Source organism: Bos javanicus, chromosome 13, assembly GCF_032452875.1.
Source record: "Bos javanicus breed banteng chromosome 13, ARS-OSU_banteng_1.0, whole genome shotgun sequence".
NCBI lineage: Eukaryota > Metazoa > Chordata > Mammalia > Artiodactyla > Bovidae > Bos > Bos javanicus.
Window position 1 is genome coordinate 41,385,042 of NC_083880.1, and position 25,051 is coordinate 41,410,092.

A 25,051-nucleotide genomic window follows, 5' to 3' on the forward strand; every position below is an offset into this window, starting at 1 on the left:
GCAGCATGAGTTAGCTGATGCTGCTTCTTTAGAACTTTATCAGGCTGAGCTTGGGCTTATGGCCAGGAATCTGCCAGCTCATCACACGATGCTTTCAGAGCCTAACAAACCTAAAAAGGAGATCAAACCAATCAGAACAATCAATTCTAAAGGAAATCAACCCTGATTATTCATTGGAAGAACTGATGCTGAAGCTGACGCTCCAATACTTTGGCCACCTGATGTGAAGCACTGATTGATTGGAAAAGACCCTGATGCTGAGGAAGATTGAAGACAAAAGAAGAAGGGGGCAACAAAGGATGAGATGGTTGTATAGTATCACTGACACAATGGACATGAGTTTGAGCAAACTCTGAAGGACAGGGAAGCCTGGTGTCCTGCAGTCCATGGGGTCACAGAGAGTTGGCGGATATGACTTAGCGATTGAACAACAACAAACCAAACTTCTGGAGCAAGTGCCAATCACATCAGTATGACAAGTGTTATATTGTGAATCAGAAGTTCTACCTTCTGATCCCACATCTACCATATCGAACTTTGTGAGCCAGGACAACTTACTTGAGCTCTTTGAAGCACAAATTCTTCCCCTGTTGCATTTAATGAGGTCACTTGCAGCAGGAAAATTCTATGATTCTAAACTTTATTCCTAATGGAGATCTGGATGAATGATGTTCTACTAAAGTTCCACTGAATTTGGGAGAAGATGTGAAGCGCTTTGTGAGGGGGTAGAGTCTGCCTTGTTAGCTATGATTCTCATCCATTTCCTCCATCATCTACTTCAGTAGCTAAATTTGTAATTTGAGATGACTTTCTCCATCAAGGTTTTTTCCATGGGGACTTGAAAATCAAAGGTGTGCTCTGTAATGTGAGGGGCATTTCTCTGGGAGGTTAAATACCTTTGGTCCAACAGCAGTATGTCTAGGAGTCACAGTTCTCAGGACTAGAGTGATATTCACTCAAGGTGCATGGGTGGAATTTGCAAATATCTGGCCCATCACATTTCAGATAGTTGTTTCCAGAAGGACAGCTATGGCATACGGAAGCAATCTCTCTCTTTAAATCAAGTTACAAAAGGAAAATGTAAAATGATGAACACATCCACATCTAAATAGTATTTATTCTCAGCCTTCATGTTAACATATACAGTAGGGAAAATATTCAATAATAATAGTTTTCCTTATGTGTTGGGGGTATTAAATAAGCTAATGCATGTGCAATGAACATAAAAGACTTGAAAAATGTAAAGTGCCACTCAGAAATTCCTAATTTTTATCATAATGTGACCTTAAAGCTGAGGGCTTGGACTGAACATTAGGGTCTCAGAAACCCCTTTGAAATAATATTTATAGGGTATTCTTACAAATCTAGAAACTGGATTTACTTCATGGCATCTAGCAATAGACCACCCTGTAAAGTAGGTAAGAGAAGTATTTTAACCTCTAATTAAGCTTATTAAATAATGAACCTCTTATTGAACAATGAAGGCTCACAGGGATTAAGTGCCTACTTAAACCACAGCTCTGGTGACAGTGTCAGGAATTATACTTTCTAACAAGAAAAAACCCTGAACAAGATGGTTTATAATTGATTATTTCTACCAAACATTTAAAGATTTAACACCAATACTTAAATTCTTAAAAAAAAAAGAGAGAGAGAGAGAACACTCTCTAACTCATTCTATGAGACCAGAAGTACCTGGTACCAAAACCAGACAGATTAAAATAAAACTACAGACTGATATTCCTTATGAATATTGATGCAAAGATCCCCAACAAAATACTACTAACCTGAATTAAACAGCATATTAAGCTGTATATTAAAATGAACATGTACCATGACTAAGTGGGATTTATTCCTGAAATTCAAGTATGGCTCAATTCATAAAAATCAATCAATGTAATATATCACATTTACAGACTGAAGAAGGCAGATGGACTGCAGAGAGTTATCTCAATTGATGCAGAAAAACCACTTGACAAAGTTCACTATTAACGACAAAAATGCTGAAGATACTAGGAATAGTAGGAAATTACCTTGATAAAATAGAAACTGTATATGAAAATCTATCAGTTAATATCATACTGAACAGTGAAAAACTGAAAACATTTCCTCTAAGATTAGGGACAAGACAAGGGTGTCTGCTTGGCTTCCCTGGTGGCTCAGACGGTAAAGCGTCTGCCTGCAATGCGGGAGACCCGGGTTCAGTTCCTGGGTCGGGAAGATCCCTTAGAGAAGGAAATGGCAATCCACTCCAGCACTCTTGCCTGCAAAATCCCATGGATGGAGGAGCCTGATAGGCTACAGTCCACGGGGTCGCAAAGAGTCGGACAGTTGGACACGTTTGAGCAACTTCACTTTCACTAGCCAAAGCAATAGGCAAGACAAGGAAGTAAAAGTCATGCACATCAGAAAGGAAGAAATAAAAATCACCTCTGTCAGAAGATAACATAATCTTATATGTAGAAAATCCTAAAGATTACACAATACACACAAATGTTAGAACAAATAACTGAATTCACAAAATTTCAAGATATAAAATCACACACAAAAATAAGTTACATTTCTATGCATTAAGAATGAACTATCTGCAAAAGAAATTAAGAAATAAATTCCATTTATAGTAGCACTGCTGCTGCTACTGCTGCTGCTGCTAAGTCGCTTCAGTCGTGTCCGACTCTGTGTGACCCCATAGACGGCAGCCCACCAGGCTCCTCCGTCCCTGGGATTCTCCAGGCAAGAACACTGGAGTGGGTTGTCATTTCCTTCTCCAATGCACGAAAGTGAAAGTGAAAGTGAAGTCACTCAGTCATGTCCAACTCTTCATGACCCCATGGACTGCAGCCCACCAGGCTCCTCCGTCCATGGGATTTTCCAGGCAAGAGTATTGGAGTGAGGTGCCATCATCTTCTCCGATAGTAGCACTAAGAAGAATAAACTACCTAGGAATGAGTAGTCAAGAAAGTGAAAGACTTGTATACTAAAGACTATGAAATTTAATTTGCTACAAAATATTTAAAAGACACAAGAACACCATCCACGCTCATGGATTTGAATCCTCAATATTCTGAAGATATCAATGATAGCCAAAGAGATCTACAGCTTGAATGCCATCCCTATCAAATTCCTGGTAAGTTTTTTTGCCGAACTAGAAAAATCCACCCTAAAATTCATGTAGAATCTCAGAAATCCCAGGTTGCCTAAACAGCCTTAGACAAAAGGAAAACAAAACTGGAAGACTCACACTTCCTAATTTCAAGCTTGCCACAAAAGCTCAAAACAGCGTGGTATCAGCATAAAAGCAGAGAAAGTTTTTAATGTCCCACTTTTCTGTTATTTTTTCCAAACAGTAAACACACGGAGTAGATATAGAGTTAGAACGATATTATTTGCATTAATCAAGCTGCTCCTCTTCCTCCTTGACCTCCTGCCTGCCCTTCAAGGTCCTGGCGGGAGCTCCCTCCTTGATTCATCTCTCTGCCTATGATCAGAATCAAGTGATCACATGCATGTAAACCCCAGGGATGCAAAAATAGGTGATATCTGACATGTATGTGCATAACGGTGAAATAACGAAACCAATTCCTCTAGCCGTTCACAAAATCCATGCAATGACCTCATAATGCACAGCTGCCCCTGCTTCTCTGCAGTCACATTTCTACACCTGTCCTTGCAAACACATTTGTGATCCACAGAGAAGGATGTTGTACCTCCTTGAGGGTAGGTAGACCTACCCTTAAGGGCTAGGTACCCTCTTTGTGACCCATGGACTACAACACTCCAGGCCTCCCTGTCTATCACCATCTCCCAGAGTTTGCTCAAACCCATGTCCATGGAGTCTGTGATGCCATCCAGCCATCTCATCCTCTGTTGCCCCCTTTTCCTCTTGCCCTCAGTCTTTCCTAGCACTGGGGTCTTTTCCAATGAGTCAGCTCTTATATCAGGTGGCCAAAGTATTGGAGCTTCAGCTTCAACATCAGTTCTTTCAGTGAATATTCAGGGTTGGTTTCCTTTAGGATGGACTGGTTCAATCTCCTTGAGGGTGGCTATGTGCAAGCATGCCAACATGAAAGGTTCTGAGCTGCCCTGTAGAGCTCTCCTAAACACCATGGAACCCTGACTGTCATTTGCCTTTTTCAGGTTGGGGGCTCTGGGAATGTGAAGCAATGATTCTGCCCCCACCCCAACTCCTTCCACTGGATATGAACATGGCCCCTGGATGCCCCCATCACAAAGGAGTTCCACAGAGCTCTAAGAATTGAGTTGCATGGGTTTCCACATTGGTTTTAGTTTCTGGGTTTTGTTTTGTTTGTTTTTTTCTTTCAGGATATACTGGTGACATTGCTCAGATTCCCCACTTGGAGAGAAAAATAACCTTGAACTCCAATCTCCAAAGTATTGATAGGATAGCAAGTGGTGAGCTCCCTAGGAGGCAGGGTTCCTGAGAATTCACTTGCTGGAATGCTCCAGAGAGGAAGATTACGTTTTGGAACCAGATCTCTGAAGAATGCCCCATCTTCGGAATGAATTCAACAAAAGTGAGTCCTTGGCTTCATTTCACAGCAGGAAATGGCTGTTCGGCACTGTTTTCCCCTAAGGTCTCTGGCCCCTGCTTTGTCTGCAGAGGGTCATAAAGGCAGGTGCAAGCAGGAGCCACAGAGATGATGAGACTGACCTTTAAAGTTTTGTCTCAGGCCAGTTCGGACAGCTTCCCCAAGCATGCTGACCAGCACACACAACTTCTGACCTTCGCCCTCCTCGCCTGTGTCCAGCCATTGTGAGCCAGGCATCTGTCTTCCTTGGTGACACATCTTTTCAAGACAGAGAGACTGCGCATTGAGTTATTACGATTATTGTGACCTTGCCCTGTGACCTGTCATCTTCTTTCACACAATGAAGACACTGAGAAGATGCAGATTTAAAAGAACACGTATCATTATTTACTTTCACGGTGTTGGCAGTGTCACCGTCTCACCTGTGTCTTCCCCCAGTCATGTTTCCCCTTCGACTTTTGTTCCGCTTCTTAGAACCTAATACGGGGCTGAGGAAGGGGGAGGGAGACAGACATTGAATTCCTGGGCCATTGGTGTTTATTAGATGCTAAGCCTGTGGTCGGTGCTGTCATGGGCCCGGAGGAGGGGGCAAGACGGGGGTGATGGCTGCCTGCCTGCGAGGATTTTGCTTCTGAAGGAGAAAAGCCTTCCTCAGGCTGCTGCCTGCGTTGCCCACTTTGGAGGCCTCTTGGCTGCAGCAACAAAACAGCAGAATCTCAGGGCCTTGCAGGTTCTCTCGCTGCATCTGTGCCGTCTCAGCCCAGAACCAGGACAGAAGGGCCCCTTCCTGCAGGACATACCATTCCTTTGACAAAGGGCAAAAGCAAAAGAGTGGAGGAACCTCTGAATTCTTCTCCAAATCTCTACTTGAACACAGCCTTCCCCTGGCTTGGCCTCAGAGCTCATGGGTCAAGGAGGCCACAGTGGCCAAGCCCAGAGCCATGGGCAGAGGTGCACATGCCTAGAGTGAGTGGTGAGGGGTAAGGGGAGGTGCATCAAAGCAATTGGGGTCTTGTCGGGAAGGAAGCAGAAAGAACGTGTGAATATAACCTGTGATGTCTAGGAAATTCTCATGACCTCCCTGAACTTCAGTGAATGGTGCTGATTATAAGCATGGGACAGGTACAGACTTACCAGTGCAGGTGAGAACAGGGAGAAACCAGGACAGTGAACAAAGCCTTGTTGCTGTTCAGTCTTTCAGTCATGTCTGACTCTTTGTGACCCATGGACTACAGCACGCCATGCCTCCCTGTCCATTACCATCTCCCAGAGTTTGCTCAAACCCATGTTCATTGAGATGGTGATGCCATCCAACCATCTCATCCTCTATTGTACCCTTCTCCTCCTGCCTTTGATCTTTCCCAGCATCAGGGTCTTTTCCAATGAGTTGGCTCTTCACATCAGGTGGCCAAAGTATTGGAGCTTCAGCTTCAGCATCAGTTCTTCCAATGAATATTCAGGGTTGATTTCCTTTAGGATTGACTGGTTGGATCTCCTTGCAGTCCAAAGGACTCTCAAGAGTCCTCCAACATAGTTTGAAAGCATCCTTTCTTTAGTGCTCAGCCTTCTGTATGGTCCAACTCTCACATCCATACATACAGACCTTTGTTGGCAAAGCCTTGTGTCTGTTTTATCTCGATTTGTCATAGCTTTTCTTCCAAGGACAAAGCCTGAAGACAGAGAAATAGAGATGAAGAGAAGATTCTTCTTCTGGAGACTTGGGTTTTCTCTGACTTAGCTCAGTCTCCTAGATGGGGAGGAGGAGGAAGAGGCCACACAGACATCTACCATTTTTGGCTACAAAGCATTTCTCCCTGTTCCTAAGGTCACTTCCTGTGCCATTCGGGAAATACTCCTTCCCCATCTAGGAGAACATAAGATCCCTGCCTTTCCCTAGAAGTGTGACCTCTGGGGTCCTCTGCTGTTACCTACCTCTTCTTCCCCTGCAGGGCGGCTGGCCATTGTCTTCCGACCCATCAGACTCTTTATTTTTTTTTAAGATTTTTTTTTAATATGGGCTATTTTTAAAGTATTTATTAAATTTGTTACAATATTGTTTCTGTTTTATGTTTTATTTTTTTGGTCACAAGGCATGTGGGATCTTAGTTCTCTGACCAAGGAACTCACATCCTCTATATTAGAGGGTGAAGTCCAAGCCACTGAAACACCAGGGAAGTCCTAGACTCTTCTTTAGGACTTTTAAATATAAGAGGATTGCTTCCAGGCAGGACCAGGAGCAGCAGTTGTGGATTACCGCTCATGCTGTGTCCTCCACTCCTGTCCCGTTTCCTGTCCAGGTCCCTGTGGAGTTTGTGGCAGTCCCTGTTACTCTGAAGTTAATCAGAGTGAATTCTGTATCATGAGACCAAAGGTACTGACTGATGCAGGACTGTAGAAATCATCGGAAACCAAAATGGTCCTCTTTTGTGCTGTCTGCTGTTGAGAATCAGAAAACAGTAACTGGGTGTCCAGTCACAGGCCACGTGGTGGTGTAAGTCCACCCGTGAGTGAGTGTCCCCGCCTGGTTAGAGGTCTTCCCTGGGCCTGAACTCAGCTCCAGTGTGGAAAGGAAGGTGGAACAGGATGAGAAGGTTCTACATGGAGTGGTGGCCATGCTGACAAGAATGGAATGGAAAAGGGACATTCATGGATGACTCGGGCCAGAGAAATTCAGGCAACACTTTGAGTGATGTTTACAAAGGAATTATAATAATGCAAGGATGTTTACAAAGGAATTATAATAATGCAAGCAATGATTTTGGTAAAATGTGAAATGAGAAAAGAAAAAGACACATTTACTCCAACATGCTTTATTCTAATAGGATGAGAAAAAATTAAATACACAAGTTTGGCATGACATCATCAGGTAAAAGTAAGGAGTGGCAGTTTTTTTCTTTGCTCTACTTTTATGTGGTATCTTATTCTTCTACAGCGAGAATGAATCACTCTTATAAAGGAAGATAAAATCTTTGACAATTAAAGTTTCTCAAGAGTAAAGGACAGAAAGCCAGGGAAGGGAGAAATTTATAAACAAACTGCTTTGTGCAGTTAACTTTCAGATGATTTATGTGTCTGCAATTTCTCTCTAAGACATAAATACTCCAGATTGTCTTAAGACCAGACTCCTCCACTTGGTGCAAAGCTTGGGCTGCTGGAATTGGGATGGGTGAAGAAATTAACCTGGATAAAAGGATACCACCTGGATTTCTCAGCTCCCTATGCACAATGCTTTTACTTTTTTAATGTGCCTCAATAGTAGTAGCTCATAACATCTTTATAATAGCCAGTGAGGGACACAGCTGTTTCTAAATTTAAAAACAAAAAGACACAAAGGGCCTGCGCTGTGGTCTCTCTGACTAGAAAGAATACGGGGGAACAATGCATGTGTTGGCAGAGAGAAGCTTTATGGAAAGCTGAGCTGAGACAATCTCGTCACTTTAGGAAAAGCTCCCAGGAGCCACTATAGAAAAGGAGGCAGGGCCATTTAGGATGACAGCCAGACACCTGCAGATCTTTGAGATTATTCTGCATTCTCTGCTGTGGATGAAAGTTTGGCCATTCTGTTTTCATATTTTTATGTAACAAATGAATTATATTTTCAAAGAGTACTTTGAATGTCTACTGACTTGCAATTAAGTGTCTTGCTGGAGATTAACATTGTGTATTTCTGAGAGTCATCATCTTCATTTTTTAAGGACTTTTGTAGTCTTTGGAAATTGATGGATTGTACCAAGGGGAAAAAAAGCTAGGAATTTAAAGTAAGAGAATGTAAGTATAGAGAAAATAACACATTTATGATATTTTATGTGAAGTAAGATGTTCTAATATACCAATCCCCAAGCCCAAATCCATTGCAGCCACCAATATCCATTATAGCTCTCTTTATTACTAAGCCTACTCTCTTTGGGGCTTCCCTGGTGGCTCACATGGTAAAGAATATGCCTACAATGCAGGAGATGCAGGTTTCATCCCTGAGTCAGGATGATCTCCTGGAAATGGCAACCTGCTCCAGTATTCTTGCCTGGAAAATCCCGTGGACAGAAGAGCCTTGCAGCCTACAGCCCACGGGGTCACAAAGAGTCTGACACGACTGAGCGTGCAAACACCCACATCGACTCTCTTTGTTACTACTGAAATGGCCCTAGGCAACTGCTACCAAGGGATCGCAGTTACTTGAAAACTGAACCCTCTTGTCTATGCCTGTCCTCTCCATAGTTTGTTAAGATTACCAGAAAAGGAGGCGATTCCAACACGCAGAAGCTGCTAGTTGTTTGTCCATATGCATTTGCTCCTTCCTTAGTCAAAGGTGCAGATAGGACTCCAGCCTCCCTTGAAGGTTCTGTGGCCACACAACTAAACTCTGTCCAATGGGTTGTGAGCAGAAAGGATGCTGATGTTCTCTTGGAGAAACAAGAGGGGAGCCCTTTTCCTCCTTCACACTGCCTGAGATGGAGTCACGAAGCTACGCTGCACCCAGAGGCAAAAGGCAGGCTCGGAGGATGGATCCACTGAACTGTTGAGTTCAGGGGGAACAAGCTTGCATCTGGACTAGCCACGGTATTTGTGATCTCCTTGCTGTAGTCCTTGGCTTGCTCCTCCATCCACCAGCACATGTGGGAGGCAGGAGAATCCCTTTCCTTCCTCTTCCTGGACCCCATGCACTTTGCTACTTTCCATCAACCCTCAGTGAGTCCAAAGCTTAAGAAAATAAAACATGTTTTTTTCTTACGGAAATATCTAGGATTTACTGCTTTGGAATGAAACACTAAATAGAAGTGAGTGCAAGCAAGAAATAATTCCAGACAAGAGGAAAATGCTGACCCCCTGTCCTACCTTTGACTTGAATGGCCTGAAAGTTTGAAAAAGTACAGCCCCCGTTGACAAAAGAAAAAGGAGCCCAAACTCCCTGAGTTCCTGCATGAGGTTTGTCCTTCCAGAGAGTTTCCAGATGATTTATTTTTCTGATTAAATGGAGTCTAACCAGAAGACACTTTTTAATGCAAGCCCGTGTCTTATGAACTGTTTTCATTCCTGCTCAGGCAGTTTTGTTTACAAACCCTCAAGACAAATTTCTGTGCTATCGGACAGTATTAGTGTCTCTAAGTTTTCATTCTGACAGAATAAAGATGAGTTAGGGCTGAATTCATTGCTTATTAAAAAATGAACATCTCTCTTTTTTTTTTAATTCACTTATATCCTGCCTGTGTTTGCCAGTGTTGTTTTTTCTAAGGGAAGGAAGCCCAGCATGTCTAGACTCGGGTGAAGATGTCTTGCCCTTCACAGGAGACGGAGGAGGAGGAAAAATGCCCCTTTTCTAAGCGTGAAAGTTTTCCCTTTGTCATGAGCAGTTTCTTGGCAACAGAAGCAACAATCTATACAAATTTGCCATTTTTCCTAACACGTGCTCTTTGGACAACAAGTTGCCCACATTTTTTTAAGTCCAGGTGGGAGAAAAACAAGGGAGTGACTCTGAGACCATCTATCACACTGTCCAGTATCCCCTCCACATCGTGGCAGTCCCTCACCCTCGTGTCCGAGGGCCCTACTGTTTACTACTCCTTCCTGCCGATGACCTGATGGTGACTCAGGTGGGAGAAAGCATTGCCATCCATCTGGTCAAGCACCATCCTTGTTGGATGAGGGAAAGCGAAGTCATTGGTTGGAGACCCCCAAAGGCTCTTTGGGCTGAATACGTGAGAGGTTCCAAAATCTTGCCCAGAGTTTGACACATGAGTAGAGAGCTCAGAAAGTCAATAAAGTGACTAAGCCCCAACCTTCACAAACAGTCCCCAAAGCCCAGCTGAGAAGAAAGGGTAGGTGTGGTATTTGATGCTGATTCTCTTTGCCACAAAAGATCCTGCTTGTTTCAAGTTACACTGTTTGAAGTGTGCTTTTCCTGTAGTTTTAATTTGCGTGTGAGTGCAAACCTCCCTCGAAGAAGGACTCCTGTGACTTGCTCTGTGCCTGTGCCTCTCCCTCCTCCATCCTCATTCCTAACCTAGGCTTCCTGGGATCATCTCCCAGGTCAATTATTACACTCAGATCCTCCTCAAAGCCACACTTCTGGAGCAGCCTGAACTAAGATCTCTCTCTCTTTCTCTCTCTCTCTCACACACACACACATTTTAACCAAAGTCAGGGCACAAGTCCATATAGTCAAAGCTATAGTTTTTTCAGTAATTATGTATGGATGTGACAACTGGACCATAAAGAAGGCTGAGCACTGAAGAATTGATGCTTTTGAACTGTGATGTTGGAGAAGACTCTTAAAATTCCCTTGGATAGCAAGGAGATCAACCCAGCCAATCCTAAAGGAAATCAACTCTGAACATTCATTGAAAAGACTGGTGCTGAAGCTGAAGCTCCAATACCTTGGCCACTTGATATGAAGACCCAACTCACTGGAAGACTCTGATGCTGGGAAAGATTGAAGATAGGAGGAGAAGGGGACGACAGAGGATGAGATGGTTGGATGGCATCACCGATTCAATGGACTTGAGTTTGAGCAAACTCGGGGAGATGGTGAAGGACAGGGAAGCCTGGTGTGCTGCAGTCCATGGGGTCACAAAAAGTTGGACATGACTTAGCGACTAAACAACAACTACAAGGGCACAAGAAAAGATGTGTGAAAACATAATTTTCTTTAGTTTTCATGAAAACTTAACTATTATTTACCCCCATTCCATTTGGAATCTAAAGGAAACTGGAGTGAACCCAGCCTCATCATCCATGCTCTCCTGTGCTTTGGGAGCTTCCAACACAGAGTCAGCAGTGGGGTCTGGAGGATGCTCAGTTGTGTGGTCACCTGTACCACCTGTTGAAACTTCCTTCCTCCCTGGGTCCCCAGGGCTTCATCCTGGAGCGTTTTCAGATCCACTCTCAGTGTACCATGTCAGTGCTATTCTTAGGCTTCTGGGGTACAGTCTTCTGTTTCCACACCATATTGTGTGGCAGTTCACAGCAATAGGTATTTGGGGTTCCCTGAAGCTGAAAGTGTGAAGTGTGAGTCATTCAGTGTTGTCCTACTCTTTGCAACTCCAGGGAGTGTAGCCCACCAGGCTCCTCTGTCCATGGGATTCTCCAGGCAAGAATACTGGAGTGGGTTGCATTTTCCTCCTCCAGGGGATCTTCCTGACCCAGGGATTGAACCCTGGTCTCCTGCATTGCAAGTAGATTCTTTATCATCTGAGCCATCAGGAAGCCCTCCCTGAAGGTGAGTGAATCAGAATTTAAGATTTGTGACTGTTGAACATATAATTCTGAGAGTTTGTTTCAGGGATCACAAACTATATTTTTACCTCAGTGCATATTATTTACCCCTCTGAAAAACTAAAATTATGATGATTTCTTAACATTGCTGGAACAATACCAACCCTGATAGGGTTTTCTGTGCTTGGGTTGAACAGTTTGGGGAGCAGGCAAAACCATCAACCTGCTCCAGGAATTTTCTTCTCCTGGAACATAAGTGCCTGAACCAACAAAACAGTTTACTAATTAAGACTAACCCTGACTCTTCAAGGCCCTCACCTTGCTGGGCCCCCAGGGATCCTAAACTGTTTTGTCATCAACCTTCTGGATCCTAAAACTCCTTAGGAAACCCCTCACGTACCCCATGACTTCCCCATTGTGTGGCCTAGCTGAGGCTCTCAAGGCAGTGCTCTCTCTATGGCCATCTAGAATAAACTTCACTTTGCTTGGATGACAGCTTGTTTCAGATGCTCTGCAGAAATTCATGTTGAAAGAAGTGGGAGGTTATCACATGACAGCTACCAGGGACAGCTTCCTTTAGAAGTAGACTCAGTTCAGTTCAGTCGCTCAGTTGTATCTGACTCTTTGTGACCCCATGGACTGCAGCACACCAGGCTTCCCTGTCCATCACCAACTCCTGGAGCTTGCTCAAACTCATGTCTATCGAGTTGGTGATGTCATCCAACTACGTCATCCTCTGCCACCTCCTTCTCTTCTTGCCCTCAATCTTTCCCAGCATCAGAGTCTTTTCCAATGAGTTGGTTCTTCACATCAGGTGGCCAAAGAATTGGAGTTTCAGCTTTAGCATCAGTCCTTCGAATGACTATGCAGGACTAATTTCCTTTAGAACTGGCTAGTTGGATCTCCTTGCAGTCCAATGGACTCTCAAGAATCTTCTCCAACTCCACAGTTCAAAAGCATCAATTCTTTGGCATTCAGCTTTCTTTACGGTCCAACTCTCACATCCATACATGACTACTGGGAAAACCATAGCTTTGATTAGACAGACTTTGTTGGCAAAGTAATGTCTCTGCTTTTTAATATGCTTTCTTGGTTTGTCATAGTTTTTCTTCCAAAGAGCAAGCATCTTTTAATTTCATGGCTGCAGTCACCATCTGCAGTGATTTTGGAGACCAAGAAATTAAAGTCTCTCACTGTTTCCTTTGTTTCCCCATCTATTTGCCGTAAAGTGATGGGACCGGATGCCATGATCTTAGTTTTTTTGAATGTTGAGTTTTAAGCCAGCTTTTCACTCTCCTCTTTCACTTTCCTCAAAAGACTCTTTAATTCCTCTTTGGTATACATACTGCTGCTGCTGCTGCTAAGTCACTTCAGTCATGTCTGACTCTGTGCGACCCCAGAGACGGCAGCCCACCAGGCTCCCCCATCCCTGGGATTCTCCAGGCAAGAACACTGGAGTGGGTTGCCATTTCCTTCTCCAATGCATGTAAGTGAAAAGTGAAAGTGAAGTCGCTCAGTTCTGTCTGACTCTTCACGACCCCATGGACTGTAGCCCACCATGCCCCTCCGTCCATGGGATTTCCTAGGCAAGAGTACTAGAGTGGGTTGCCATTTCCTTCTCTGGTATACATACTACTCCCTCTCCCCAGTTCTTAAATGTTGGTATGTAGAAAAATCACATGACGTTTCCAGCCTTCAATGGTGGAGATCTGATCAGTGTGTCTGGAATGGGGCCCAGGAATCTGTTTGTTTAACAGGTCAGGGAGTTCCAGGGGAGGAGCACACTGGAAGATTAAAGACCGTGTTTCTCATCACATCGACCTTATGTCCCAGCTCTGACCCTGGCTGGCTGTATGACTCAGGACCAGTAACATAAACTGTGACCCTCTTCATGAGCAAAGTGGAGACCATAATGCCTGCTTCTCACATTATTTTGAGACGGCAGTGAGCTTGTAATAGAGCAGCACTGGTGGCATCCGTGTGTCCATCCTGTGTGTTATCCATCATTCAGAGCCCTGGGGCTACAAGGGGGAGAGAGGGCCCTCATGTCCCCACAGATAGAAAGCACCATGGCTTTGGGAGGAGAACTAAAATCCTCTGGCCTTGAGGGTCAGCCCTGCATCTCAGGAAAGGTGTCCAGCATTGTAAAGTTACTGCTGAACCATCACCATTAGGAATTGGGCTGGGATCTTTTCCTTGACCGACACCTCACAGGTGCAGTCTCTGTTCAGATTCTTGAGCAGCAGCCCCTAAGCTAAGGGTGCTGGTGGGAGGGATTGAACAAGAATAGCTGGCATGGGGTGGTGGGGAGCAGACAGGGAAGGGAAGAATGCCCAGTAGGGTGTGCCTTCTGGTGAAGTCCCAGCCTCAGCCTGCACCCCCTGGGAGCTCTGCATTGTAAATTATACTTCAGAGGTTTTTGGCCATGGTGGGTAGAGAATTCTCTCTCTATGTGTACCTTCAAGGACATTCCAGTGCTGGTAAAAGGGATCCAAGGGGCTCTGGCCAGGTGCCAGGACTGGCCATCCACTGTCGATGTCAGCCCAGTTCTCAGACACACCCAGGCCTTATGCCCATCACCAGCCTTGGGTTCTGACTTCCAGAGTGGACACATAGCTTAAAGCCTTTGAAATGGGATCTATGATGGGGACCCTATCTCATAGGCTCATGTAAACAATAACAACAACAAAACACTTGTAATGTAAAAACTGCTATGAATCATCATTTTATCATACTGTACCCATTTTTGAGTCAGTGCAGTTTACCTGGCCAAGGGTGCACACGGCATGATCAAGGGAGCAGCCCCACTCATGGGAGGGTTGCTGTGTGCCAGGCAGCTTTCCAGTTGCATTACATTAATTGACACATTTAATCTTCAGACAAACTATGACCTCGTAGTATCATTAGTAGGTATCATATGATACCTAGAGAAGGCAATGGCAACCCACTCTAGTACTCTTGCCTGGAAAATCCCATGGACAGAGGAACCTGGTAGGCTGCAGTCCATGGGGTCCCGAAGAGTCGGACACGACTGAGCGACTTCACTTTCACTTTTCATTTTCATGCATTGGAGAAGGAAATGGCAACCCACTCCAGTGTTCTTGCCTGGAGAATCTCAGGGACAGCGGAGCCTGGTGGGCTGCTGTCTGTGGGGTCGCACAGAGTCAGACATGACTGAAGCAACGTAGTAGTAGTAGTATCATAATGTCTCCTGCCGAGGAGACATTAATGATGATAATGAAAACTTGTTCAAGGTCACAAAACCAGTGAGTGTAGAGATGGAATTTGAACCCAAGTCTGTCTATTGAACTTGGTTCAGGCTACTACTTAATGTCTGGTTATTTATGGGACTCTGGGTCTCCCAAGAGAGGCAACCTTTCCTCATTCACCCCATCTTCTTAACCTCTGGCAAAGAAATTAGACATTTATATATATTTGCAGAAGGAAAAGAATAATTATCAAACAAACTTTAAACAGTTTGATCTAGAGTTTAACTTGTACTAGAAGGAGCTCATAGATTTCCCTGGTAGCTCAGCTGGCAAAGAATCTGCCTGCAATATAGGAGACCTGGGTTTGATTCCTGGATTGGGAAGATCCCCTGGAGGAGGGCATGGCAATCCACTCTGGTATTCTTGCCTGGAGAATCCCCATGGACGGAGGAGTCTGGCGGGCTACAGTCCATGGGGTCACGAAGAGTCGGACATGACTGAGCGGCTAAGCAGAGCACAGCAGAGGAGGAGCTCAACAACAACAAAATCTGTGAAAATTCGGCCTTATTAGCTCAGGCAGTAAAAATGAACCAGTGCCTATTACATGCCTGGTATCCTGCTAGCTACCAGGGGAACAATGGTGAAATCAGAAACTTTCTCTCCAACCCAGATTAGGCTTGACAAACCGAGCCAGGCTGACCACTCCTAAGCCTACCCTCCACTCCTGCCTCCCTGTGGTATCCAGCCCGTGGTCTGCAGGGGTTCTCATGTTGCAGGATCACACTTCCTCTTCCAGCTGTTAACCATGCAAATCCATCCCTCTGTTCTTCCCCCTCCCTTCCCCTGCCTTGTAACAGGTAAAGGTCTCAAAGAGTTATGGCGAGAAGAAATTGAGCCGAGGGGATAAAGTTTCAAAACGAACTCTGAGTCACCAGATCAGGTTTCTAAATGTTGAAAATACTGTGAAAATATTCTCCTACCACAGGGAATTAGAATCACTTCCTGCAACTCCTATGTAATTCTACAACCCGTAACTCTTCACTATGTCTAAGGGGAGAGGGTTTTTTGTTTTCCTTTCTCTCCATCCGCATTTTCCAGTGTATCAGGAAAACCCTATGTTGCTTTTTAAAAAATATTTTTACATTTTTTCAATATTTTTATTGAAGGATAGTTGACTTACTGCATTGTGTTAATTTCTTCTGTACAGTAAAATGATTCAGTTATACACACATATATATATATATTCTTTTTAATATATACTCTTTTTCATTATGGTTTATCATAGGATATTGACTATAGTTCCCTGTGCTATACAGTAAGACCTTGCTGTTTATTCATCCTACATGTAAAAGCTTGGAGACTTCCCTGGGGGGCCAGGGGTTGGGACTTCACCTTCCAGTGCAGAGGGTGAGGGTTTGATCCCTGGTCAGGGAGCTAGGGGACTTCTCTGGTGACTCAGATGGTAAAGAATACGCCTGCAATGCATGAGACCTTGGTTCCATCTCTGGGTTGGAAAGATTCCCTGGAGGAGGGGATAGCAACTCACTCCAGTATTGTTGCCTAGAGAATCCCCATGGACAGAGGAGCCTGATAGGCTACAGTCCACGGGGTCACAAAGAGTCGGACACAACTAAGCGACTAAGCACAGTAGGAAGCCAGGGTCCCCCATACCTGTCAGCCAAAAAAACCAAAACATAAGACAAAAGCAATAAGTAACAAACCTCAATAAAGACGTTAAAAATGGCCCACACCAAAAAAAAAAAAAAAGGCTTTCATCCGCTAACCCCAACCTCCCACTCCATCCCTCCCCCAGCCTTGGTGTTGCTTTTTAATTAAAGAAGAATTATGTACAAAATGTTCTCTTCCATCCCCTTCTCAGGTTTGGTGAGTAATTGCAGTGATGAGTAAGTTTCATGCAATGATGAGGATGTAAAGGATATTCACCTTGTCTTTCCCACCTTCTGCTCCCACAGTGGGGGGCAGTGGCGAGTGAGGGGTTTCAGGAGTCCCAGGAGCATATAGCAGGTTTCCACTGCTGAGTCTAGGGCAGAGGAAATCAACCCTCCAACTCCATCTCCCAAATGGAGGTATTTCTGAGGGTGAAATATGATATGTATATACAACAGAATATTATTCAGCCATGAAAAAGAATAAAATTGAATCAGCTATAGTGACGTGGATGAATCTAGAGCCTGTCATACAGTGTGAAGTAAGTCAGAAAGAGAAAAATAAATATGGTATATTAACACATATATATGGAATCTAGAAAAATGGTACTGACGAACCTATTTGCAGGACGGGAATAGAGACATAGGCATTGAGAACAGACTTGCGGATGTGAGTGGGGGAAGGGGAGGGTGGGATGAGCTGGGAAAGAAGCATTGACATATATCCACCGCCATGTGTAGAATGGATAGCTAGTGGGAAGCTGCTGTATAGCACAGGGAGCTCAGCTCGGTGCTCTGTGATGACTTAGAGGCTGGGATGGTGGGGGTGGGAGGGAGGCTTAGGAGGGAGGGGGTATATGTATACATAGAGCTGGTTCACTTTGTTGCACCGCAGAAACTACTGTAACATTGTAAAGCAGTTATATCTCGATTTTGAAAGAAAGGGCACTGCTAGAATTACCTTGGAACAGCTAGAAGATGGATTGTCTTAGGTAAACCTTTCTGTGGTGTCACCACAGTCCTAGGGTACTATAGATCTCTCCTTGCTGAAACATCTTAAATTATGGAAATTTGAGTCCTATTCTGTATCCCTCAAAAGCCTGACTCTGCTGCCTGAACCATCACAAGCCACCAGCCTTTAGCTGCAAAAGAGAAATGAACTCTGCAGGGGACATATCCAATGCTGATTTAAATTTAATCTATGTGGTCAATTATTTGTATAATAGTGGAGGAAAATAAAGACTATTTCACCAAAGTCAACTCAGTAATTTTAGAGCCTTTAAAACATTTGAAAATGCCTTGTGCAATTATGTGGCGCTTAATACTCAGATAATAGAACAATGAAAGATGTATGTTTGCATTTTGTAAAATTAAACTGTATGCAGTTATTTATCTTTTACCTTAATTGTTTGAGCTTGTTTCTAATGTAAACTGTTGTAATTTTAAATAAATATAATAGAAAAAACTTTCCTAGGTATCAAGAATCCAGAGTAAATTTACTTTGCAAATAGGCTTTGTAGGTATGTTTTATGCTGAGGATCTTAAACTGACACTTTCATTCAAAAATATTTTGAATTACTCACTGTTTGCCTCTCTGAGGTCAGAGGGATTTCGAAGAGACTCGACTTCACAATGGAGTCTGGGTGACTTCATCTTATTTCAAATCATGAGATGTGGGAAATGTATAAAATCAATATGCTAGAAGGTGGGAAGTACATTTTGAGCTAACTTGTGTTAAGAATGTTGAACTTTGTTCTCTCATTTTTATGTCCTTCCTTCATTCCTGGTTCCATTGTACTTGCCTAATTTCTTCTTCCTTCTAGCTATACTTCTCCTCTACTCAAAATCTGTTAGCTTGATATATAATAAGAGGTTTCAGATATCAGGGGGGATAAAGCAAGTAAAGGTGTATGAATGTATTTCAATTCAGTTCAGTTCAGTTGCTCAGTCATGTCCGACTCTTTGCGACCTCATGGACTGCAGCACGCCAGGCTTCCCTGTCCATCACCACCTCCTGCAGATTGCTCAAACTCATGTCCATCGAGTCAGTGATGACATCCAACCATCTCATTCTCTGTTGTCCCCTTCTTCCCCTGCCTTTAATCTTTCTTAGCATCAGAGTCTTTTCTAATGAGTCAGTTCTTCACATCATCAGATGGCCAAAGTATTGGAGCTTCAGCTTCAGCATCAGTCCTACCAATGAATATTCAGGACTGATTTCCTTTAGGTTGGATCTCCTTTCAGTCTAAGGGACTCTCAGGAATATGAATGTATTTGCTAATATTTAAATCCTCAAGACAAGCCAAATTATTGTTAAATTCCAATGGTGTGAGTTTGTCTGATGTGATCCTCATACACTATAGATACTTCCAGGGTGAATAAAATGCAAGGGGAAAGGAAAAAGAACTTTTCCTGGATTTTAAGGCATTGTAGGATTGTGCTCCATCACATTCACTTTTGTTGGCTGGTTTAATCGTTATTTCATTCCTTCAGTGTCACCGGGTCAGTGTGGCACGGGAATCCCTCTATTATTTTAATTATTCTCCTCCGTTTCTAAGCAATTCCTTGCCTACAACAGATCCAGACTTGCAAACCAGATGAAATCAGAAATGAAGACCTTCTCTTTAAAGTTATACTTAAAGGGGGTACATGCAAACTGCACACAGGTTTGGAGAAGGGTCTCCTTCCCATTGATCCCTGTATCCATGGAGGTTGGGGAACCCATCTGACCATCTTCTTTATTGAAGTCTAATTGGAATCACCCAGGGAGCTTAGAAAAAACACATGTGTTGTCAAAACCCCAGGGATTTTGAGGGTCAGAATCACATGGGTCTGCATAGAACCCAGGAAGCTACACTTTCCAAAAGCTTGCAGGCCCTGAAACATTGACAGTCTACAAGATTTGAGCCCATGCTGCTTGAATTCTCCACCAATCAGGGCTAACCTCAGTGTTATGCAGATGAGACGGCTCCCCGTTCATCTGAAATCTGCCAGAGAATGATCCAGGAGGGGCCATGACAAGCCCAGACCATTAGGCACGGTGACCAATATTTGGCATCATATATTCTCAGTGTGGGCTTCCCTGGTAACTCAGCTGGTAAACAATCCACCTACAATGGAGACCCCTGTTTGATTCCTGGGTTGGAAAGATCTCCTAGAGAAGGGATAGTCTACCCACTCCAGTGTTCTTGGGCTTCCCTGGTGGCTCACACAGTAAAGAATCCACCTACAATGCGGGAGACCTGGATTCCATCCCTGGATTGGGAAGATACCCTGGAGGAGGAAATGGCAACCCATTCTGGTATTCTTGTCTGGAGAATCCCCATGGACAGAGGAGCCTGATGGGCTACAGTCCATGGTGTCACAAAGAATGATGACTGAGCGATTAAGCACAGCACAGAGACTTGGATCGGTTTAGAGAATTAACTCTGACCCTAGAGAATTAACCCACGCCCTAGTAGAACTGACAACCAAAAGGTGAGCACCGCTGTAGCTTCTGAGGTTCCCGATGATGTCTTGTCATCCCACCAAGACAGAAAGAGGTAGTAGAGCCTTGGAGGCAATGAAGGTCACAAAGAAATGATGGTGCCTTTGTCCCACACGCCGCCAGAAGAGTTTTATGGGCATTGATAGAGAGGGGGAGGGGACACAAGTGGGTTGTGTGATACAAAACCAATGACTCTATTAACTGTGCGTTTCAAGGAGTGTTTGGCTTTTGGATCTGTGTGAGAGTGGGCAAACCTCTTTCAATAGAGAAGAAATATGGCTTTAAAAAAATGGGTGTAGGTATGGCATGGAAACTATGCTACCCATTTTGTAAGAAAGGGAGAAATAAAATTCTACATTTTAACGTGCTTTTGTGTGTGTTGAGGAAAACACTGGGAAGTTTATGTAAGAAACTAAGAGAAAAGATCATCTAGTCAAAGGTGCAGGGCAGGATCTTGGCAGATGGGTGGACAAGGAGGAGAGAGCGATGTTTTTCTTCTTTATCTTTTGACATTTTCTGGGTTTTGAACCATGTGATTTTCTTGCTTATTCAAAAATTTAGGAAGTTTGAGGACCTACACATAGTACTAGCTTGTCTTATCCATTTACTGAGAAAACACCCAAAGAGGTTTCTGTGAATTCAGCAAAATGTTCATATCAACTGTATTGTATCAGTCATAGTAGTATTTATGGGTGTTTGAAGCAGAGGCATGAGATTACCGTAAGATGGATTATTTACCAGGCTGTGGCTGATGTTTGGGGGCATAGATGGATGCAGGGACCGTTGTTGTGACTCCTTCACAGGCCACACCATGGGAAGCCCAGACATTCCTGGACCATTGTTTTCTCCATTAAGCTAAGCATTGAATAACTTTATATCTTACTGTTCCTGATATTTATACCTTATAATAGTTTTAAAAGAGCTAGTGTGATACTCAAAAAGAGCTCCAAACATTGGGTCCTGCTTTCTCCCCAGGGCATGGCAGCCGGGTAGCTGCCCTTTGCTGTACCACCCATGCTGGGAGAAGATGCTTGACATCCTTCACTTGTGTTGCTGTGTCGCCTGCTTTCTGCTGTACGGTTAATATTTCCACAAAAAACACTCTGCAGTTCGGCATTTGGGGGGCCTGTAGCCCCATCAGCAGCTCCTCAGGCCCCTGTTGAGCCATGACAGTCCCTCCTCCGCTGGCCTTCCCAAGACCCACCGCAGCAGCAGGTGAGCCAAACGTGAAGGCAGCCTGTCCCAGAGACCCACCGCAGCAGCAGGCAAGCCAAACGTGAAGGCAACCTGTCCCCACCTGGAATGTCACAGACACTTTAGAGAATGAAAGACTCTAAAAAGTCCTGCAGTAAAGTCATCTCTTGAGCTTTGCATAAACCAGCATCTCTCAAATTCACTGACCTACTAAACTCTTTTTTCAAAGCACACCTGTAAGTATTCTGAAAATTCTGTTCTGAATCTTGCCAGCCTCCTGGAAGGAAGCTGGGTCTCCCGATCTTACCTGACCCCTCGAATCTCAGGCTTTCTCTTTGATGAAAAGCGTTATCTCCAACTCTGTAACTGTTTTCTCCCTGTCTCCTCTCTGATTCACTTTGCAGCACGTAGCTGATCATACTTGAGTAACATGGATAGAGACAAACTTTAAAGACAAAGCTTCCTCTGAAAAAAATTAGAGGAAGAAACAAAAATCTCACTCCAGTCGTCTGTAATTTAAAGACATATGCACCCAAATGTTCAATAGCCAAGACATGGGAGCAACCTAAGTGTCCATCACCAGATGAATGGATAAAGATGTGGTGTATTTATACAATGGAATGCTACACAGTCATAAAAAAGAAGGGAATTCTACCATTTTCAGCAACATGGATGGACTTAGAGATTGTCATATGCAGTAAGTCAGACCTAGAAAGACAAATATCATATAATATTGCTTATACGTGGACTCTAAAAAATGATACTAGTAACATAGGTTACAAAACAGAAATAGACTCACAAACGTAGGAAACAAACATATGGTTACCAAAGAGGAAAGAGGGAGAGATAAACTAGGAGTTTAGGATCAAAATATACATATTCCTATATACAAAATAGGTAACCAACCTACTGTAGAGCACGGGGAACTATACTCAGTATCTTGTAATAACCTATAACAAAAAAATTGTAAAAAAGAGTATGCATATATGTGTATATTTGAATCTCTTTGCTGTACATCTGAAACTAACACATTGTGAATCAACTATATTTTGATTAAAAATTTAAGAAAATAAAGCAGAAGTCTCCAAACAACTTTTTTTTTTTTTCTCCTTGAAGAAAAAGCTCAGGCTTTGTGAAGAGTCTATTTCAGGTTAATAGACATTTTCAAAGCAGACCACTTTGCTTTTGCCTCAAATCACCGCCATCCTAGACCTATAAGAAGGGGATGCTGTACCCCTTCCTTCCTTGGGCTAACCCGAAGGGAGACATTCCAATCGAGTGGCTTGCCTGGACCTCCGATTAGGCAGGCTGTCCCTGTCGCTGCAGGAGGACGGTGGTGAGAGCCCCAGATTGGCGGTGTCCAGATGGCACCAGGGAGCCGGAGAAGCCAGCAAGTCAGCATTTTAGACCATCTCCGCCAAGACGGAGAGGCTTCCTCCACGTGAGCGTCTGCGGTGTGGCAATTCAGCCCTTAAATGACTAAAATTATTCACGGCCCCTGTTCCGGTCGTACAAAATGCCCTCCATTCACGGCACCGCGCTCTGTGGTGCGCCACCTGGGGCTCCTCGGGCACTTTGGAGATGCTATACTTAGCCTCACACCCCACATCCATTCAGTGCTGTTAACCAGGTCTCCAGGGTGTGGGTGGCCGCTCAAGGATGCGTCTTTCCACATCTATTAATACCCCTTGGTCACCAAGTGCCACTTGTTTTCCATATATTTCCATGAAACAGGACAGCAGGGGCCAAGTTTTCTCTGGCTTATGAGAAGGGGCTCATTCTGCCGAGACAGTTTGTCAAAGTTAAAGTGAAAAACCCAGTGGGTTTCTCAGCCCTGCTGTTCTCGCATGAATTTTTGATGTGCCAGGAAATCACATTTTAAAGGCAGGAAGGTAGGTGAAGTGAGAATTTTAACTGGACCTTGTTTATATGTGTGTGTGTGTGTGTTTCTCCATGTCTGTTTAATGGGTAGGTTTACATGGGAAGGAGAAAGATGCTATTAAATCTTCTAGGTGATTCTGATTTAAACCCGATAAGCAGTTCTTCTGGGAATAGAAGTCACATTATCCCGTTCCCAACCTCCTACTTGTAGAGACACTGCATTCCGGGGAGCACACAGATTTGCTCTGTCCCTTGCCAAGTGTACCATTTGGGGGCAATTTATTTTACCTTTCTATTTCACTCTCCTCATATGTACAAGTGAGCCTGCTGGTGGACACTGAACTTCGCATTGCACATCTGAAAGCCGAATACTTGGCCCAGAGTAAGCTTGGCACGCCTCTTCTCTCTCCTGGTTTTCTCTCTTCATCGCCATCCTCTTCCGCCTCGTACCCCACTCACCACTAGCCTCCTACCCTCCCTTTCCCCTCCCTCCCCGTTAGTCCCCTCTGTGGCACTTCTCTGTAGCCTGTCCTATGAGAACTACGTCCTAGGGAGGAGGGTTTCGGGGACAGTGGTATCACCTGCACCCCCGCCTTATCTCCACCGGATAGCCTGCTATATTAGTAACAGCAGAATGCAATTCTGTCTTTTGAGTTAAAAATCCAAGTGCAGAAACCCAGCTCTGCAGGGTCTAAAAGGGGCTGTCCGGCTTGTCCTCTCCACTGATGCCACTCATGTGGCTTTGCCATCCTCCTTTAGGTGGCACCCTTTGACTGCTGTGCAGCCACACGAGTTCTCTTGTCTCTCTCTTCAATTAGTATTCATTGTGCAAAAATAAGAAAATTCCTTCATTATGCTGCTGCCCAGCGGCGAGCTGATAATTAAGACTGTGCCTCAGCATTTCCATTAAAAAACCCCATTTCTCACTCCAGGCTGTCGCTTAGCAATAAAAACTTGCTGGTGAGGTCTTAACCTTAGGACATTTTAAAATAAACATTGCATTTAGCTTTTTAGAGGGTCTATCTTCTTCCTAATTATATACGTCAAGCCTAGTCCAAGAATTTGGTTTTTTTTTTTCCTCCTTGTGACCAAAAAGGAATTGGAACTTTATCTAGGCTTCGGGTCATCGCAGCAAGGTAATCAATTTGCATGGAAATACAATGCAAGATGTCAAAGATATTTCAAGACCCAGTTGAAAGGAATGTAATCTTTTGAATTTTCAGATTTGTTTCTCCCGCACGTGTGTGTGCTTTGTTTTTCTGTCACTCATCTCTTTTTCTTTTCATTTCTCTCATTTTTCTTTCTTTTTTGTCTTTTGTTGAATCTCCCACAATGAGGCAAAACTAACTTCAGAGACAGTCACTCAGAAGAACTTCATCCAAAGTGCATTCCTTGGGGAATTACCTAAATAATCAGTCCATTTCATTACCCCACATTTTCAGGAGAAACTTGATCAAGGAATGCATGCAGAGGCAGAGACTTCACCTTACCAAGGCTCCCAGCCCTCCAAGCTGGTCACAGGTCTCTGGGACAGACACTTGACAGGTACTCCACGCCAGCATCCTTGTATTCCACAGCGGCCCCTGTTGTAAACAATCCATTCTCTTATCAGGTGTAGCAGCAACCTTGCATCCTGTAATGGCCTATCGGGGAAAAGAATCTAAAAAAGAGTGGATATATGTATATGTATAAGTGATTCACTTTGCTGTATGCCTGACACTAACACAACATTATAAAGCAACTATCCTCCAATAAAAATTGTCAAAAATACATCTGGTCATAAAAATCTCTGGTCAGATTGGGGTTTCTAGTCTGTTATACAATACCTGTATATTTTCACACCCTGCCTTTATG